General features: G+C 41.9%; 1 protein-coding gene across 1 annotated transcript in view; it reads right to left on the bottom strand.

Annotated features, from left to right (window-relative positions):
• The window catches only part of BAIAP3 (BAI1 associated protein 3), a 564,909-nt gene that overhangs the window by 489,163 nt on the left and 62,497 nt on the right, over positions 1-13,249 (bottom strand). The window lies entirely within an intron of this gene.

Genomic DNA, 13,249 nt, shown 5'->3' on the forward strand with positions numbered 1-13,249 from the left:
GAAAGACCCCCAAATCTTTTGGCTAGAGATTTAGTACCCCTGAGCCTAGCCAACGCTAGTTCCATACTATGAATTTCATTAAATAGTGACCACCATTCCATTATATGAAGGGAGTTAGGGGAGATCCAGGCGCGTGCAATTATAAGGCCACCCATCTATTTCCAATCTCATTTACACTGTAATATGTGAAAAACATACAAGTAACATAAAAAGTAAAACTGACGTAAAATATGTTCTTCTCCTCACATTTATGAGTGACTACATTAATTTATTGTAATGTGCAAAGCACACATGCAGTCAGGAGGTCACATACTTCAGAACACACATAAAGTCCGATCACAAGCCTCATGCACTGTGTCCCTTTTACAATGTATAACAAGCAACTTCACATATCAATCCTTAGTTCCAAGCCTAAATAGCAGTGGTAAAAGTACAGAGCTTCTTAATATTCCCATTCAGCAATTCTACATATATTTACAAACCAGGTAATGATCCCATATTTTATACTGTATTAGTGATTACATTTTTAAAAAATTAGGCTTTAAACCTGATTGACTAAAACATGAATTGCTCTGCGTCTACAGGCAAGTAAATGTATCTTTCATTAGGTATTAATACATAAATAAGAGATATATATACATATATATATATATATATATATATATATATATATATATATATATATATATATATATATATATATATATATATATATATATATATATATATATTGCTCCAATTCTTCTAGGATACCCAGCCGGGTCAGAAGAAAATACAGCACTCACGGGGTTATCAGCAATCAGCAAAGGATTTATTCACAGAATAAACGCGTTTCAGAAATGAATCCCTTCGTCAGTGTTCACATCTGAACGCACTGCGCGGCACCATTATCTGTATTCACTGGGGTCATTGAAACAAACCACGGACATCAGCAAACATTTACGTTTGCGCGCCATCTTTGAATGTGCATTTCATTTTGCTGTTACAGTGATTATTTCAGTAAAACTGTTTCAGCATCTAATCACGCCGTGTATCGGCTAACACAATGCATATAGTTTAGTGTTACAACAATAATGAGGACTTATAGGTATTATTTGCCTGGACATCACTTTTCTAAGGAATAGACGCTACAAAACTACAGCGTCTCCATCGATGTACGTGTATCGTAAATTGAATTATCAATTTATGTAGAATCTTGCAGTGCATCGGCAATTGCAGCCAAATGGCCGCAAAAATTCTCAGAAAGATTTTTGTGAACAGGCAAATTTTAACATGCCTCAAACATTACTAATACCCAGCGTGATTCAAAAGTAGGTGCATTTTCATTTCAAATCCCTTATATAGTTTATATACATTATGTTTCCAAGCTGTTAAACATTTTTTCTTACAGTTCATTCAAATTTCTTAACATTCATAGTTTTCGGACACTGTTATTTTGTAATTATCCCAGGTGTGATGACAATTCCTCTCCCATATTCAGACCACCCAGTGCCCTGCTCTCCAGATCAATTATGAATCGGGATTAGTCTTCTGAGTGTCTGCAATTTATTGCCTCCCCTCGGGTTCTCAACAACAAAATCTAGGCAAAAATACCTCAGAAGATCCCTGTTGCTTTTGTGTTTGATCGCAAAATGAGTGGCCACCGGATAGGTAAAATCTCTGTTCACGATGGCCCGCATGTGCTCCAACACTCTTAATTTTACAGGATTGATCGTACTGCCAATATATTTCAATTGGCAAGGGCACATTAGACAGTAAACTGCATGATCCGTGTGGCAAGACATTAATTTGTTAATTCTCTTACCTCCTTTACAGCCTTTTACATCATATGTCAAGGTTCTCTTACTAGCTATGCAAGCTTTGCATTTCCCACATGGGAAAAATCCCTTGACATCTTTCAGCGTACCCTGCTTTCTCTCTAAAGGCTTTAAATGGCTATGAACCATATGGTTACGTAGCGATCTAGCCTTTTAAAAAGTTATAAGAGGAACAGCAGGTATGTCGGATCCCACAATTTGGTCAGTTTTTAAAATATGCCAATGTTTGGTCATTATGGATCTCAACCTGAAAGAGTTGGCTGAATATGGTGTGATCATGCGAAATTTGCCATCAACAATGGGACGGGTCTTTTTTGCAAAGAGGAAACTTCGAGTAATTTTCTCACTCTACTCAGAGCGTCCTGCAAGAGGTTAAGGCTATAACCTCTATTTGAGAATCTTTCAACACTGTCGCTGGCTGCCTGTTCAAAGTCCTCATCTTGAGTACAATTGCGCTTGAGTTTTAAAAATTCCCCATAGGGGATCCTGTTTATAAGTCTACGGGGGTGACTGCTGGAGGCGTGCAATACACTATTGCCTTCCGTTGGTTTTCGATAGAGTTGGGTGCAGATCTTACCATCCCTCACACTCACTTGAAGGTCCGAATAGTTGACCCTTTCATTGCTCACCTCTCCCGTAAATCTCAAATTGCAATCATTCTCATTGAGAACTCGTATGTACTCATTTGCCTCTGCTATTGATCCATCCCAGACAAGGAATAGGTCATCAATGTACCTGCTCCATGCCACCACTTTGTTGTTCCATGTGGCATTCCTAGGGGCCAAGGCTACCTGCTCCTCCCACCAGCCAACAAATAAATTTGCATAGCTGGAGGCGAAGCAGGAGCCCATCGCCGTACCAGAGAGTTGTCTGAATATGTCATCCTGAAACAGAAAGATGTTATTATACAAACAAAATTTGATGAGTTCTAATAACATCTTGTTGTGCATTGCATATTTTAGTTGTCTTTTATTTAGGAAATATTCTATAGCAGAGAGACCTTGTTCATGCTCAATGCATGTGTAGAGACTTGTTATGTCTAAAGTGACGAGTACATACCATGTTTGCCAGTCTAGGTTTTCTACTTTCTCAATGAAGTCCAATGTATCTCTTATGTAAGACTTTAACGAGAGTACAAAATCAAACAGGTAGTGGTCCAAAAATTTCGAGAGATTCTCGGTAAGTCCCCCTATGGAGGAGATGATTGGTCTCCCTGGGGGATTGGCAGTGTTTTTATGAACCTTGGGCAGGTGGTAAACACAAGGTAAGATCGGATTCACAGTCTTGAGAACAAGATATTCATTGAGTTCCAACATCTGCTTGTCATGCCATTTCTTTAGCAGAACATGTAAGGTATCGATGCTCGTAAGATAATCCTTTTTCATTATCAGGGCATAACAGGTTGTGTCATTTAATTGACGTAAGGCTTCTGCAACATATTGTTCTCTCGACATGATAACAATGTTACCTCCTTTATCGGAGGGTTTACATATGATGGTCTTATCCTCCATCAAACCCTTTATAGCCAAGTTTTGTTCTTTTGTGACATTAAAGTTTTTTCGTTGGGGGCTCTGTTCTGTCCTCATAGCCATCAGGTCCCTGTGACTGCATCAGAAAAAATGTCAATAGCATCCACGACGGTTTGTGGGACAAATTTAGATACAGGTTTGAACCCGCTCTTGGGTGCTTCTTGATCAATGTCAACATTGGCTAATCTTTGTGTAAGGGTGTTGTTGTTAGTTACATTCGTTTCCCTGTGTCCCTCTGATCTCAAATTTTGCAGGACCTCCCATGCAGTCAAATCATTCACAGTTAGAAGGTCAGTGTCCTTTTTGTTGTTTCTCAGATGTTTCACTTCTTTAGCAGTTGGTTTGACTTTGAAAAATTTGTGTAATTTGATCTTTCGAATAAATTTGTACAGATCAATTCTCGTTTGAGTATATTCCAAATCACTGTAAAAGCAAAATGAAATGCACATTCAAAGATGGCGCGCAAACGTAAATGTTTGCTGATGTCCGTTGTTTGTTTCAATGACCCCAGCGAATACAGATAATGGTGCCGCGCAGTGCGTTCAGATGTGAACACTGACGAAGGGATTCATTCCCGAAACGCGTTTGTTCTGTGAATAAATCCTTTCTGATTGCTGATAACCCAGTGAGTGCTCTATTTTCTTCAGACCCTGCTGGGTATCCTGGAGGAATTGGAGCAATTATTTGTGACGCGGGGCACCGCCGCGCAACAGCACCCACTTGTGAGTGACTCGTGCCATCGGTGTATAAGGAGCTTGAATATATATATATATATATATATATATATATATATGTCCAAATCCTGGTTACACAGTCCTAGCAGGAAAAACCAGAGTCGAAGCCCAATTCATGTTCGAGTGCTCAAAGATTTATTTTGGCATGAAAAAAACAACCCTACGCGTTTCGAGGTACGCCTACCTCTTGCTCAACGCTATCCGTGTACCTTTTATATATATATATATATATATATATATATATATATATATATATATATATATATATATATATATATATATATATATATATATGTTACGCAATGGCCCAAGAGCTTTGAGGACGCACACACAGTTGATGAAAACTTTCAATTTATTAAAAAGGACACCAGCAGCTTCAGTCCGGTATTTGGATCCATTTAATTTTCCTTGCATCCTTGCTTTTTGCTTTGTTTTCTCGCTTTTGGTGACGCGTTTCGAGGCTTCAGCCTCTTATTCATAGCTGGCTTGGAATCTGCTCGGAAGGACTGTTTGATGCTTCAATAATTTTCATGCTTTAACCCTCAGTGGGCGTGGTCACTGTGTTGCATGTAGGGACTTGTGGTCCACTCGAGCACCATTATTTCCTTAAAGTAAGGTTTGTCTTCTTCCTTGATTTTGCAGCATGTTTGTTACCTTTCGTGGGCCCCCCCAAGGCCCACTGGGGGTATTTAAATGAGGCATGCTACAAGTGAAATAATCAGAGACATCTGCTAAGCCTATGCTAATCATCCATGACTAAGAGGCAGGAGCCTCGAAACGCGTCGGAAAAAAGAACAGTAACTGAAGGCTGATGTTTGTTTTCCTGTTAATAAACCGGAAGGTTTCCTCTGCCTGTCGTGTGCGCTCTCATTGCTTCGGGCACTTTGGTTTCACAAAATTACACGGCAGCCCTGCCGTGGAGAACTGCACCATCTTTCAACATCGAAGAGGCTGCAAAAGGAACTATGCCTGTTTTTGTTTCAGCACGACGGAGGATGGCAATTTAAATATGCCTCAGCCACAGGGCCCACTAAAGGCAATAAATATGATTAAAATGCAGCATCTACGAAGCGGAGCCCACTGAGGGTAACAAGGTACTCTGATTAGGACTACAAGTCCAAGCATGCAATGTACTAAGACTGCTTTTGCAAGGCCCACTGGGGGTATTTAAATGAGGCATGCTACAAGTGAAATAATCAGAGACATCTGCTAAGCCTATGCTAATCATCCATGACTAAGAGGCAGGAGCCTCGAAACGCGTCGGAAAAAAGAACAGTAACTGAAGGCTGATGTTTGTTTTCCTGTTAATAAACCGGAAGGTTTCCTCTGCCTGTCGTGTGCGCTCTCATTGCTTCGGGCACTTTGGTTTCATATATATATATATATATATATGAGGTACGTGGCGCTCCTTAGACAACTCACAGCATTCAGCCGATCTGAAGACACAGGAACCAGCAAGACCCGTAGTTTGGTGCAATATTTTTTATTTTAGTATTTTAGCCCGCACCAGTCCGCCATGACGCGTTTCGGCTAGAGATAGCCTTGATCACATGACAACGTCACGAGGGCTGATCACCCTTTTAAAGTGCAATGTGCCATCACATGGGTTAGAAACAGAAAAAATACTATCAATGTTTCTAAACTTTCCACAACTAATAATTACGGCATGAATGCCTATATATTATTATATATGTTGCACAATAAAAAACAGCATAATCTCGCGTTATTATTGGATACACTGTAAAACTCTGTACATAATTGGAGTACAAAAAATGCATGTCTAAATACAATTACACTCTCAGGCACAGGTAATATAAACTTTTAAAATGTAATATAAAAGTTAAAAGCTCATAAATAGTTATATACATATAAATTATAACTAAAATATTAATTCATATATCTACACATTTGATCCTTATATACATTATCATGGATCAAACCTAAAGTGCAATGATGCCCCAGTGGGCAAGTCCCATAGCCTGAGATATATACTCGGTATTGTGCAAAATTGGCTTAATGTGCAACATAGGTGATGGCATAAAAAGTGCTACCAAGTGCATGATAATCAATTAAAAATCAACATGAAAAATAATATCAGTAGGTCATGGAGGGAAAAAGGGAATAAAGTGTATCAGTGCAGAATGGAAAATCCACAGTTTCTAATAAGAATGCAATAACTGGAGATGCAGTTACTTATCTTAAACAACTCAACTAACATTATCATAGATGGCACATTTAACAGGTTTTGCATATTAAGCAACAGAATCATAGATAGGTGTGGCAATCCTCCCCTGTGTTAAGACCAGACGGTACCTTAGAATCTAAAAGGATTATATAGCGAGTCTCCAGTTTTCTTAAAAGTGACTCTCTATCACCGCCTCTCCTTTGGGGAGGAACACAGTCTATCGCAAAATATTTCAGTAAAGACGCATCCTTTCCATGGTTACTCTCGAAGTGCCTGGCTACTGGGTAAGCCTGATCTGCGTGAGTAATCGCTCGCAGATGTTGAAGTATGCGCTTATGTACTTGTGGCCTAGTACTGCCAACATATCTTAAGCCGCATGGGCACTCCAAGACATATACAACAAATTCTGACTTGCAATTTAATTGTTGTTGGATTTTTATTGGAAAGGGTGAGAGAGGAGTGGATACCTCAGTCTTACTGATGCCATGCTTACAAGCTTTGCAGCTTGAGCATCTTTTAAAGCCTTTACTCTCACTTAGCCATGTGCCAGAAACCACTTCAGGACTGCTTGATACAAGACTATCTTTCATGGAGTGGGCTTTACGATAGGTGATGCTAGGATTTCTGCTGATAAGTGGTCCTATTGTAGGATCACAGGAGACTAGAGACCAGTTGTCCTTGATTATTTTATGGATACATTTATGTTGTTTATTGTAAGCCATAATCAGTCTGGTCTCACTGTTGGTGTTGTCAATTACAGAATCAGTTTGCACCTTTCCTGATCCCAGGAGTGCAATTCTATCCATCCTATTGGCTCTAATAGTGGCTTTATCTATCGTATCTGTTTTATAGCCCCGCTCAACAAATCTGGCCTTGCATGCTAATTGTGCCTGTCGGCATTCATCCTCACTGCTACAAATTCGTCTGATACGCAGCATCTCCCCTTAAGGGATGCTACGTATCAGGTGTGCTGGGTGATGACTTCCAGCATGTAGCAATGTGTTTCCTGCCGTTGGTTTGCGGAATAGTCTAGTATGCAATTTTTTGTCACAAACATATAGTTCCACATCTAGGAAAACAATGGATTCTTTGCTCACAGTATTAGTGAATTGTATGTTCAGGTTGTTGTTATTCAATTCCTCTATAAACAAAGTTACCTCTGACTCAGATCCATCCCATATGAAGACCAGGTCATCTATGTACCTTAACCAAAGTTTAACTTTGGTGTTCATGACGGTGGCATATTGCTTCCTCAGGACCTGCTCCTCCCAGTACCCCATGTGGAGACAGGCGTAACTGGGAGAGAAGCAGGCCCCCATTGCCACTCCCCTGGTCTGGATAAACAACTGATTAGCAAAGAGAAAGATGTTATTCTCAAGACATATATTGATCATATCTAGCAACATTTTAGAGTGATCATGAAAACCCTGATTACGTTTTTCCAAGAAATGCTGCACAGCCCTCAAACCATCAATGTGAAATATGCTGGTATACAGCGAGGTTACATCCATTGATACAAGGATATAATTGGGGCTCCAAATAAAGTCTTGAATCTTACTCAACAAGTCACTGGTATCAAGAAGAAAAGACGGTAGGCCCTTCACATGTTCCTGGAGGAAGAAGTCAATATACCTGCTCATATTTTCCAGTAGACTGTTGCAAGCAGATATTATGGGCCTACCAGGGGGTTTGTGTATGCTTTTGTGCACCTTAGGGATGAAATATATCACCGGGGTCACCGGATGGTCTTTTTTCAGAAACTTGTATTCATCCATTGTGATGAGGCCCTTGCTTCTCCAAGCAGATAATTTGAGGTAAATATCGTTCCTCGAATTAGATGCCTCTTGCATGGAGATACGACGATAACACTCCTTGTCGTTGAGTTGTTTGTGGGCTTCCTCTAGGTACATTTTACGTGGCCAAAGGACCACGTTACCCCCTTTGTCTGATTGTCTAATCACCAGGTTCTTGTTGGCTTTCAATTTTTTGATTAACATATGGTATTCCTTGTCTCTGTGGTCATATCGATTGGTTTGGTTTGCAGTTCTGATTTGTAGTTCCTTGAGTTGTGAAACAACACGATCATGGAAGATATCTATATTATCCTTAAGCATCAGAGGGCAAAATTTCGATTTTAATTTGAAATTAGTTGCACAAGATATTGGCAATGGTTCGCCCCCCAGTGCCTCTTGACTCTCAGTATTGGTACCAAATTCAACTTGATGCAGTTCCAAAAGTTCTTGCGTTAATGCTGCACCCAACACGGTAGTATCAGCCTCACTACCAGTTAGATTGGTGGTAGGTACAGTTACCTCACTGATATTTGCAAGGTTCCCGCTGGAGCTAGTCCGGGATGCGAAGTGTTTTCGTAACTTCAGCTTTCGGACAAACTTAAAAACATCAATTTTTGTAGTTGCATAGTCAAAATTGGCTTTAGGACTATACGATAATCCCAACGAGAGTATAGAAATTTCCTCAGGTGAAAGGTTCACATCTGAAAGGTTGATAACCGCCTGCGAATTTACATGTGGAGGTTCAAGGGTAGCTACTATTGTTGGGCTACCGGTGGTTTGTTCCACTGCTTTTTCGCGCGCTGTTTTCGCGGTTTGCCAGTTGCATTTGCGGCGTTTGTTGCAGGCCCGCCTTTCTGCGCGTTTCCTATTTTTGCGCTGGCGCCGGCCGATTGAGTCCCAGAGCGGAGGGTAAGTTTTCGGTCTTGAGTTACCATCTCCATTTCTTCCCCTGGGGTAAATTTGCAAAACCCCGACATTTGTTGACGTCTGATTTCCGTTTCAGACTCACTCTCATACTGTGAACTCTCACCAGAAACAGAAGATACTTCATCTTGTCGTGTTGTTGAAGTTGCGTTCTTGTCAGCCTTAGTGGTGGCAGCAGTGTTGGAAAGTTCTTTACCATGGCGCTGCTTGATTTTGTCATATCGTTTGGCAAACGTGAAGATTTGGCCATTTTCGTAGTCCAGCCGGTCACGCTGGAACTTGTATGCCTTCCTCTTCTTTATAATTTCCTCCTCGCGTTTGAGCCTTACTGCCATTTCTTCTCTATACTTAGTTATCTCGGCAGATGGGGGAAATTTATCGATTTCAGCATTAATGGTGTCGATTTCTTCCAACAATTTGACCCTATCACTTTCAGCGTATTGTATCAAGATCCCCATCAAGCGTTTCGAATTTTCTAAGTTACACTGCGCCCAGTCAGTTAGCATTTGGGGGTCCGGTTTCTCATACGATGGGGCTAATTGGATTCGCAGGCCCCTTGGCACCCGTCCCACTTCTAGATAACCCGACAGTGATGTGTGCTCCCACCACTTCGACTGCTCACTTTTGCTGCATTTCTCCAGTTTTTTGAACAGTTCTTTTAGCCCGGGGCAATGCTCCGGTGCAGCACTGGAACTGGGACGCACGACGGACTCCCCAGCCGGGGGGTCCGTAAACATTCCCTTAGACGCCTCCATGCGCCCCCTTAACGTGTCCGCGGACATGGTGTTCTCGGGCAATAGAAACAACAAGCACACTCAAAAGCACGTCCTACCGGTAGTCCGTGAAAGTAGCGCTTCTGGAACTCCTCACAGGGCACTCGTATGGTCCGATTAGCAGCCGCTCCGGGTACTCACTCAGCAGGCTCAGAAAGTCCGGACCAACCGACGCTGGTTTCAAAACCTCCGAACCACTTCCGGGTTTTCCTCACGATCGCGGCAGCATTCAGATCCAGTGAACCCTGGGGCGTGGCAGCTTCTCCGTACACGGAGCTTACGAAATTTCCTGAAAGGAAGGTTGCTTCTCGCTGCAACTTCGCCCAGCACGAGGAGGGGTCTCGCAAAAAGCCAGGGAAGCTTCCCAGCTGAGATACGAGGTACGTGGCGCTCCTTAGACAACTCACAGCATTCAGCCGATCTGAAGACACAGGAACCAGCAAGACCCGTAGTTTGGTGCAATATTTTTTATTTTAGTATTTTAGCCCGCACCAGTCCGCCATGACGCGTTTCGGCTAGAGATAGCCTTGATCACATGACAACGTCACGAGGGCTGATCACCCTTTTAAAGTGCAATGTGCCATCACATGGGTTAGAAACAGAAAAAATACTATCAATGTTTCTAAACTTTCCACAACTAATAATTACGGCATGAATGCCTATATATTATTATATATGTTGCACAATAAAAAACAGCATAATCTCGCGTTATTATTGGATACACTGTAAAACTCTGTACATAATTGGAGTACAAAAAATGCATGTCTAAATACAATTACACTCTCAGGCACAGGTAATATAAACTTTTAAAATGTAATATAAAAGTTAAAAGCTCATAAATAGTTATATACATATAAATTATAACTAAAATATTAATTCATATATCTACACATTTGATCCTTATATACATTATCATGGATCAAACCTAAAGTGCAATGATGCCCCAGTGGGCAAGTCCCATAGCCTGAGATATATACTCGGTATTGTGCAAAATTGGCTTAATGTGCAACATAGGTGATGGAATATATATATATATTTGCATTTGTATACATATCAACAATAGTATCACAGCTGCCATATAGAATTGTTCCCTTCGTGATGGATAATGTAGGGGTGTAACGTAACTTCCTGTGACACCATTGCTACTTTCATATGCTAATGAGCCACCACAGTTTTTTCATGACTTGTGCTGGGTCCCTTCCTGTAGGAGCAAACTGGTCAGGCACCCCATGTGATTAGCGAGTTCTGCATGCCTTTTTAAAGTGGTCATAAAACGAACATAGTTGAAGCTGAACAGCAACTTGAGCAGACAGCAATGACGTGGAGTAATATATGTACATCTTTGCACAAATGGCAATTCTGGCCATGTGCATTTGCAAGGGGCAATTTGTTTTTGCAGATTAACTTCTTGCAAGGCTCCTTCCAATTCACTGATATGACAGACAGCAGGGGAATGTCAGAGGGGAGACCTCAAGGGCTGGGTGCCAAAGCTGGGGTAATGGCAGTATTTGATATTCATTGGTTCCCCTGAACCAAAGATGGGGAGGACCAGTGCTTGTCAACATCAGACAACGTCTCCCCTCTAGCCACATGGCTGAGTGAGAATATGTCTGAGAATAGGTTGCACAAGGAAATGTAAAAGATTCAGGCCCTTATTTTAAACACTTTTTTTTATAGGCTCAGAATGAGAAAAATGATTGGGTCAGGGGCGGCCTTAGGCATGTGCAAGCTGTGCACCTGCACAGGGCCACGAGACCCCAGGGGCCACCACGCCAATATACATCCTCTGTGGATGGATTCATATTTGCGTGGCGGCCCCTGGCCGGGATTTGGCGGCCTTTGGGTCTGTTCCACTACCAAACACCCTGACCCTCCCTCTTCACTGGCCTCCGCGCTCTACCCCGCCCGGACCCCCTCTTCCGGGGCCCCCTACCTACGCTCCCTTGCCCAGGGCCGCCATGAGCCTAGAGCCGCCCCTGATTGGGTAAAGTGCAGGGAATTATGTGCATTCAGATGAATCCCAGATTCAGCAGTTTTATTGTGCTGGATCCGGGATCCAGGCCAACCCTAGTGAAATACACTGAATTTGTCTCCGTGTCATTTGCTGAGACTTGGACCCATTCAGCTGTTCTTTGCGTTATCGGCTTTCTGCTCAGTTCAGGCAATGAGAGAGGTTACTTATTTTCATGTCCAGCTGGCCCCAACACAAGTATCTCACTTAAAAGGCCAAGAGCGCCCCTTGTGCTGGAGACTGATCCTGGCTTGGAGCTATCTAGAACTTTACACCTAGGTGCCAATGCAATGCTGGGTAAACCAAGGTACTCAACTTGTTATCACTTCATACGCGCCTAACTATTATTTGGAAGCAGGAATTTTACTTTATTCAACCGCCGTATCAAGGATATGCACACACTGTTAGAATACCAGCTGCAGCTGTTTGTCTGAGTAAGTACACTAATAATTTGCTAATTTAAAAAATAATTAATTTCTTTGATAACACTGTGTTGTAGTCTTCCTTTACCTGCTGCACTCTCCTTTCAGTAGTTCTCTGCCTACCTGCTCAGCTTGTGATGAGGTCATGTAGAATGTTGGAGTGTGTTTGTATGAGCGGAGTGTCAGTTGATCTGGACGGCTGAGCAGCTAGGAGGCTGCTCCTGGTGGGGCATTTTATGATACTTATTGACATCTAAAAGATTTACTATCTTCCTGTAACTTAAGAATTTATTTATTTATTTATTTTTAGCAATTTTTAAAGCGCAAACAAATACCCGTGAGGGTGTCTCTGCGCTAAATTCATAGAACTCACTAAGAGGTGTCGGGGGAGGTAAGGTGTAGGATAGCCATGTCTGAACGGGGAGTTAGGAGGAGGAGAATAGCCTTGTCTTGAAGCTTTTACGAAATTTTAGAAGCGTGGGAGCAGTTTTAATGTGGAGCGGTAGAGTGTTCCACAGTTTGGCCGTGGCAATGGTGAAGCGTCTATCTCCCCAGTTGGCCCTCTTTGTTCGATGGACTTTCAACAGAGAGGCTGAAGAGGACCGTAAAATCCGTAAGAATAAACGTACTTGATGTAACTACAAGACCCTGACTGCGCATCTTCCTTCATTACAATACTGGCGACGAGGTAAAAAGGACTACGTGTGACTGAAGGATTATTGGATTACCCTGCAACTAAGGACTTGTGTATTACTGCAACTAAGAACTCTACTTCAAAAGAACAAGAATACTTGAAACTGCATGGACTTGTACATAAGAAACTGAAGAAGCGCATGTAAGAGAAGCAAGCTGGCTGTCCACATGCCCCACCCGTGACCATAGATCGGTCGGCTCCAACGTGGATGTGCCAGTACTTGTTGAACTTGGGTGAGTGTTCCCCAAATGAGTGACTTGATTAATAGAGTGTGATCGGTGGCCTGAAGGAATCACATTGTGTGCTGAAAGCAGATTTTGACTGTCTTGGAAAAATTACAAATGTGAGCTGTCACGTCATGTGCCTG

Source organism: Lissotriton vulgaris, chromosome 10, assembly GCF_964263255.1.
Source record: "Lissotriton vulgaris chromosome 10, aLisVul1.2, whole genome shotgun sequence".
NCBI classification, from domain to species: domain Eukaryota; kingdom Metazoa; phylum Chordata; class Amphibia; order Caudata; family Salamandridae; genus Lissotriton; species Lissotriton vulgaris.